The 7,670-nt window shown below is 44.1% G+C and overlaps 1 pseudogene; it reads left to right on the top strand.

Annotated features, from left to right (window-relative positions):
* The first annotated feature begins 1,035 nt into the window (after positions 1-1,035).
* On the top strand, positions 1,036-1,669 carry LOC110302419 (annotated as a pseudogene).
* Positions 1,670-7,670: the final 6,001 nt, after the last annotated feature.

Here is a 7,670-nt window from a genome sequence, read left to right on the forward strand (position 1 = left end):
CAGGAAAAAAAGCAAAAAGGTTCAAATAATGTGAGACAATAACATTCTTAAACTGAAGGCACAAACCAAAACATGGGCTTTAAATGAGTTCCACCTTCCCAGTGTCAGGGTGACATATAAGGCTACAGATGCTGTTCCTAAAGTCACATGATGCACCTTTTTTGTTTTTTTTTCACTGTTTTTCGAGACAGGGTTTCTCTGTGTAGTCCTGGAACTCACTCTGTAGACCAGGCTGGCCTCGAACTCAGAAATCTACCTGCCTCTGCCTCTCAAGTGCTGGGATTAAAGGCATGCGCCACCACTGTCTGGCTATGATGCAACATTTTAAGGCATGAGNTTTTTAGTCACTGTTAGCTTAAAGTTGCCCCTCAAAATGGCAGTGCTGAGGCCAATGTCTTAAATAGGATTTTGGCTGGGNTGAAGCTTAAAGATGGGTTTCTGCTAANGAGGAACCTCTCTTAATCTTGCCCCCAAAGGTCAACTACCTTGGGTAAGGGATCTAGTTCCCTGTCAACATGAACAGTCTGTATCAGCCCAAGGACCACTCTGTTGACTGTCATATAAAAACCTCTTGCTCTTCCACTACTTCGCTTCTTTGGTTCCCAGTGAACCTTTCTTTCTCCCCAGATAGTGGTCCAGTTCAGTGGCTTCACTNCACCTTACATTTGTTGCTGAAACCCTGGATGGAACTAAAACAGTAACTAATGATGTAACTTCAGAGGACGGGGAGGATGGGGCCTGGCTGCCTGGCAGCAGCAGCGGCAGTGCTGGGGCCTAGACGCGGGGGCGTGGGGAGGCACAGCACGAGCAGGTGCTGCGGCCCGCCCGGGATGGGCCAAGTCCGGCCTGGCGGGGCCGAGCAGGAGCCGAGGAAAGCACGCGCGGGCCGGGCCTGCGGGCCAGGAGGCCGGGGGCTGAGGTAGAAGTGGGCATGGAGGAAAGGGCTGGGCGAGGCGGTGGGACGAGCACCCTTTGGTGGCAGCCACGGCCCCCGGGGCGGGTNCGTGGGCGCCCAGCAGCCCAGACTCCTCCCGCATGGGAGTTGCTTTAGGTCATAACCAGCCTTTGAAAAAGGAGAAACCAGAATGGAAAATCGACTATCCTCTAACAGATGGACAACTGCGCAGCAAGAGGGATGAATTCTGGGACACTGCACCAGCTTTTGAAGGCCGGAAAAGAGATCTGGGATGCCTTGAAGGCTGCTGCACATGCTTTTGAAAGCAATGATCATGAACTGGCACAGGCAGTCATGGACGGTGCAAACATAACACTACCACACAGTGCACTGACAGAGTGCTACGATGAGCTGGGCAACCGGTACCTGCTGCCAGTCTATTGCCTGGCACCGCTAATCAGCACGGTAGAGGAAAAGAGTGACATAGAGATTCTGGATGTTCCTGAGCCACCTCCCAATTCTGGACACGCATCAGCTCTGTCTGCGGCTCTGCCCAGGCAAAGACCTCAAGCTTGTGGTCTGCACACAGACAGTGTTTCACATGAAGAGGCNCTTACCTGCCGGAGAGTGTGGTGCCAGGCAGCCAGCGGTGGTTCTTCTCTGGCAGGCCTCTCACTGATAAGAGGAAGCCGGAGGAGCTGAAGATCCCCAAGGACTGTGGTGCAGGTTATAGTGAGCCAGCCTGTGCAAACCCCACCACCAGTGGAGAACTGAGCTGGGCTAGCCTTCTTCCAAGATCCCTCGGCTCCTTTTTATTGTTACCATTTCCCACTCTAAGGCGTGAAGTTTATTTTCACTGCTCTGAATTCCCTATGAATGGATTTAGTTCTGAGGAATTACCAGTGGAAAAAAAAAATCCCATCTGTGATGGAGATCAACAAAAATAAGAAAACACACAGAGCCAAAAAAAAAAAAAAAAAAAGATGGAACTTCAGGTGAAGATGCATATGAAAATTAAGATGAGAGTCATGGTTGGTTATTAAGATTATCAAATCATCCAAAAGACTCACTGGGAGAAAAGCTTGCAGAGGAGNGCAGTAGCAGGCATGGAATAGAAAGGAAACATATTTGGTTTTAGGCATTGTTCATTCTGAATCATGGAAGTTAGAAAGGGAAATTCAAATTATGGCTCCTGCCCTTTAAAGAACGGCATGCTTTCTCAGGGTACAGGGCTGGACATGGTGGTGTATGCTTTCAACACAGCACTAGGAGTGCAGGAGGAGGATCGGGAGTTCAAGGCCAACCTTGAGAATTAAAACACAACAAACAAAACAAAAAAACGGAAACCACCCACCCACCCATCCCTGCCCTGCTAATAAGCTGTCAGAAAGAATACTGGTATTTATTACAAGTTTTAGTCCACATGAAAAAAGTTCAGACNCCCCAACTCTTTGTTAATGTTTAACTCTTATGGGGCCACGGGCTGTTAATTTAGGGGTGCTCAGGACTGCTGAGGCACACAGGGACAATCTGCTTCTCATGTGGGGCATCAGTTATCTCTAGTCTAGTCTTTGGTGCGGGCACATATATTCTCAAGAGACTCTGTTAACATGGCACCGCATGGTCAAATGTGAATACCCCGAGGATGAGGTACTGAGGTTATACAATGGACAGCTACAGGCACCTGCGCGTCAGTGTAGGCTTTGAGTCATGAGTGGCTTTAATGTTTGTTTTTTTTGTTTTGATTTTTTCGAGACAGGGTTTCTCTGTATAGTCCTGGCTATCCTGGAACTCACTCTGTAGACCAGGCTGGCCTCGAACTCAGAAATACGCCAGCCTCTGCCTCCTAAGTGCTGGAATTAAAGGCGTGCGCCACCACACCNGGCGTTTGNTTTGTTTTTAAAGAGCAAAAAGACCCTTCTTTAAAAAGTCAACAGGCCCAGTTCTGTTCGCCCAGGCACAAGTGGAGTACATTCTTCCACACCTCCCTCTGGGAAAGCTGGGAGCTGCACTGATGAATGCTGCAGGCCACAGAGAGAAGTGGACGCCTCAGCAACACAGGAACGTGGCCTGGTGGAGTGCAGGCCACACCCAGGGCTTCCTGGCTGCTGCCCCTGCTGCTGCTGGAGCCGCCTTTAGTGTCTCATCCACAGACAGGCAAGCTGCAGGCATTTTAAATACAAGTAAGGTCTCCCAAAGAACAGATAGGCTTCTTGTACTTTATTTGAGTTATTTTCAAATGACAGTTACAAAAGCTTTTAATTTTTATAATACTCTTCATAAGAAAATAAAATTTAAATAAAAATACATTCTCAACAACATAGAGTCACTATATTATGGTCTGATAACTTACATTTACAAACTAGACACCGTACAAACCAGTATTTACTAGCAACATATTAATTCCCAAGTTAAAAATGGAAGCAGATAATATCAACCAAAATCAGTCATTTAACTCTAGAATGAGTTTTGCATTTGTCACATAGGTGGGGACACTAGAAAGCACTGCAGAGTCCATCTTTATAGGCTATTCAATAGTACTTAAAGCAATTTAGAAGGTGTGTTCACTTAAAAGGAATGTATTTTCTAAAACCTAGCTTGAATGAACTTTTCCAGTAAAAGAATGCAATTCGGCCTTGGAGACACAGACAATCCCCAGCCATCAGTCACATGATGTTTCTTGTTGGTAAAATAAGAGCCCAGTTTTGATGCTTAGCTATTACCCGTGATATTAAAAACATAGTTCTTTGGTAAGCAAAATNGTTTGATTTGATAATTTATATTCCTGGGAGTAAAAACAAAACAAAACAAAAACAAACCAAAACTTTTGCTGTTGCCCAGTGTCTTATCAGGTGATGATTTAAAAGAAAGCTAAACAACAGATCAGTACAATCTCAATGGATGGATACAGCTCCACTAGGAGTCAGAGCTAGTGAGTGACTATGCTGTTTCCTATCATCTTCTGTTCATAAATATATATACACATACATATGTGTATATGTTTGTGTATATATATATACATATACAAAAACCATGTGTGTGTGTGTATGTATTGTTTTTTTTTCAAATGCTCTTTGTAGAAGCAGAGAAAGGAGACCATGGAGGTAAGACTAAGTACGCAAGAGCACAGCATAGGAGAAGCCCCGAGAAGGGCCCTGACTGTCCTAGGATCCTGTGGACATAGTTTCTGCAAGAAGGGCCCTGACTGTCCTAGGATTCTGTGGACATAGTTTCTGATTGGAAAAGACTTAATCTAAAGAAAATTAGTTTTGTATTTCTCTTTTCACACTGTACCAAGCTGGCTAATTAATTCCAGTCAAGCTGGCTGTTTAAAGGGTCATGTGAATAAAAGAACTAAAATATTGAGCTCTCAGAGTTACACATGTATATAGCTTTGGCCCCTTTGACCCTATGATCATTAAAAATACTTGTAATTGGAGTTTGATAGTAGAAAGACCAGGCGAGCTGGATGTGGTGGTGCACACACTCAATCCCAGCACTCAGGAGTGGAGGCAGGTGGATTTCTATGAGTTCTAGTCCAGCCAGGGACATAGAGTGAAGAAATCATTAGGAAATCATCCATTTTTGAGGGGTGGGGTGAGGGAGAAAAACCCCTAAACAAAACAGTCAACAGATGATCCCAAACCACTCAAGAGTCTTGAACTCTTCAATGCCCCTGGGTTTTGTTCTTTTTAGGCAGACATTTGAGAGAATCTAAGTAGGCATTTTAATATGAAGTTCATTATAAATTTATTAAATGGCTAATCTTTAAAAAAAACTGTAACAGTAGAGTTAATTAGATCCATAAGTCTGTCAGATTTGAAGGACTCTTTGAAGCTTCAGTATGGACCAGGAGTCATAGCGTAGCACAATGCAGGCCAGCACTGACTTAAAAGTCATTTGTAAAAAAAATCTACTTTCAGTCATGACTTTTAATGGGGCAATTCTCTGTGTTAATGACCTTTAAAATACCTGCTANTGAAGTAAAGATAATTACCCAGCAACAACATAATTGGTAAGTATATTCTGAACTACAGCTTAAGCTCAACAACAGGAGTTCGCAGCTAGTGAGACTTCCACCGCTAAGTCACAGTTTTCAACAGGAACATATGGAAATAGCCCANGGTTCAAAGTACCACACGCAGAAAATGGTTTTAATTAAAAAAGACAAGTAAGTACCATAGTTTTTAATACTGATGAAGCCGAGTGTACCANTCCTCCTCAGGGACACTCGCTTCAACTGCTTATTTACAGGTAGGGTTTCTAGGGCCAGAGGAGGGTAAGGAAACACAGATAACNCAACAGTTGCTGCCCCTGATCCCCTCTGGCTAGCAGGCAATGAGGAAACAGCAATACAATATCAACATTTTCAGGAAAGCACTGTTTGATATTTAAAAACTGATCATTCAACTGATCAAAAAATAGATACTACGGAGTATCCAAACCACAATCTGGAATGCGCCAGATTATTAAAGTGCGCCAAGTGACCGTTCTCTAGTTAGAGCAGGACCTAACACTATGGAGGGCATCCTTACACACCCTTATTATGATGTGGGACAGAAGGCAACATCATGTGATCTCCTCACTACTCACTCATGCTTCTCTTCTAGTTGGGAAGAGCTGCTCTCAGGAGGAGTGCTAACCTGAATTCTCGGAGAGAGCGAGTCCCCGACAGCTGAACAATGAAGGCCGCTTTAGTGGTCCACTGTCTCGGCACCACCCCCCACTCCAATGTAAACATGGTGCACACAGGAGCACACATCCCCTCACAGCTGAGCACCCTCACCTGTGACCAGGAGAGACACCCGCCAGCTTTCAAAGGTGTTCACATATCTTTGTGGCTGTCTCTAACCTGTAATAGCTAACACAACAGAGGAAAAGGGTTTTTTTTTTCTTTTGTTTAAAGACTGAAGGTCCAGATGAACTTCATGGAAAGTTCTGACCCGACAAGGAACTCTAGCTCTATAGTAAACTCGATGTTGGCAGCACAGAGGAGGCACTGACGGTGGTGAGTGACACAGGAGTGCTCCAGGTGGAGGCGGGGTCTTGCTGTCAAGTGCTCCCTCGTTATGGAGCTGCTTGGGAGCGCCCTCAGGAAGACCCTTCCATCAGAAGGAAGCTGTAGGGACACGGGGCTGGATGCATGGCTATGGAGGAAATCTTGGGTTTCAAATTCTTTAGTAATACACACATCGGTATCAGGATCCCCCAACAGTTAATTTCAATCATTAAATATTATACATTATGACAGCATGTGTCATCAAAGCCAANGTCCATTCTTACATACTATGAACAAAACGGGGTGAACTGAAAAACTTGATGAAAAAGAGTATTTTCCAGTTCTCCATCAGTTGGTCAAACTATGATATTTTTCCAACAATTGGATTTTCCCTACAAAACAATAAAAGAAATACACAAATTAGCAATGTGACATATACAGAACCCACTGAACACTTTTAATTTTCCTTGACTGCTCATGCTGAGTCTTGTTTTATTAATCTGACAAGTCTTATTGATCACTTACTATATTTCAAGTTCTATTCTAGAAGCTAATGGTACAGTACTGAACAAATCAGACACAGCATGCACACAGCTCACGTGATGATACAGGAAGTGTAAGAGGGTTTGTTGTTCACTGATGCCNGCCTGCCCTCCCCGTGCTCCCAGGCAAGCACACTAATACCAAGCTACTTTCCCAGACCAAGNCCTCCCCTCCCCCAATAAAGAAAGGAAATGCGTGTGAAGTACACTGCAGGGGCAGTGGGCAACAGTGCCACCAGCAGCTGAATGCTTTTTTTNTTTTNAAAAGATTTATTTATTTTATATGAGTACACTGTTGTTCTCTTCAGACACACCAGAAGAGGGCATCAGATCCCAATTACAGATGGGCATGAGCCATCATGTGGTTGCTGGNAATTGAACTCAGAACCCCTGGAAGAACAGTCAGTGCTCTTAACCGCTGAGCCATCTCTCTAGCCCTGAGTTTGTATTTTTTAATAGAGAAAATCAAAGTTGATCAGGGTATGGTATGCATGGATTATAAGGTACAATTAAAGAATGGCCAAGCCTTGGCTAGGAACTTCGAAGGACTTCAGGAAAAGTAGATTAACTTTTGTTGGAAGATACTCAATTATACTGAAGAAGAAAATACAGAATTAAGATGTTTACAATACAACCTTCAAAATGTGCCAAGCTTTCTACCAAGGAAGAATGTATTTATAGCCACAAAATTGATTTTTCTTATTCAGAAATATAAAAGTACCGACCAACATAAGACTANTTAAAATAGTGCAGCAAGGACTTCGAGTCCTCACACGAACACTGTCTTGGGCAATCACTCATCTTTCTGCATCTCAATTTTCTACCTGTAAAGTAGGAATGAAACCATGCTAGGCTGTATGAGCATCAGCGACAGAGGAGCAGACACTGCATTGCCAGCAGACGCCATGGAGGACACTGTTGTTTGCCACTCCACCTACTGTACTGCCAGCAGGTCCCTGGTCACACAGTGCTGCGTGTCAGAGAGTGCTGGAGGGTTACAGCTGACAAATTTCTTTCCTCACACTAGGGAAGAAACAGTCTTTTCTTTTTTTCCCTGTAAACATTATCTTAAAGAAGACAATGGGGCTCTGAGCTACTGTGGCTCCTCTGATCGTAAGAAGAATAAAGGCAAGATTTAGATGATCTCAGTGACAATGATCGCGTCCCAGTGACAGTGCTCAGTGGATGCCCTAACCCACTGGATAAGCTTGGTCTTCACTGTGGAGACTGAAAA

Source organism: Mus caroli, chromosome 9 (genome assembly GCF_900094665.2).
Source record: "Mus caroli chromosome 9, CAROLI_EIJ_v1.1, whole genome shotgun sequence".
Lineage (NCBI taxonomy): Eukaryota > Metazoa > Chordata > Mammalia > Rodentia > Muridae > Mus > Mus caroli.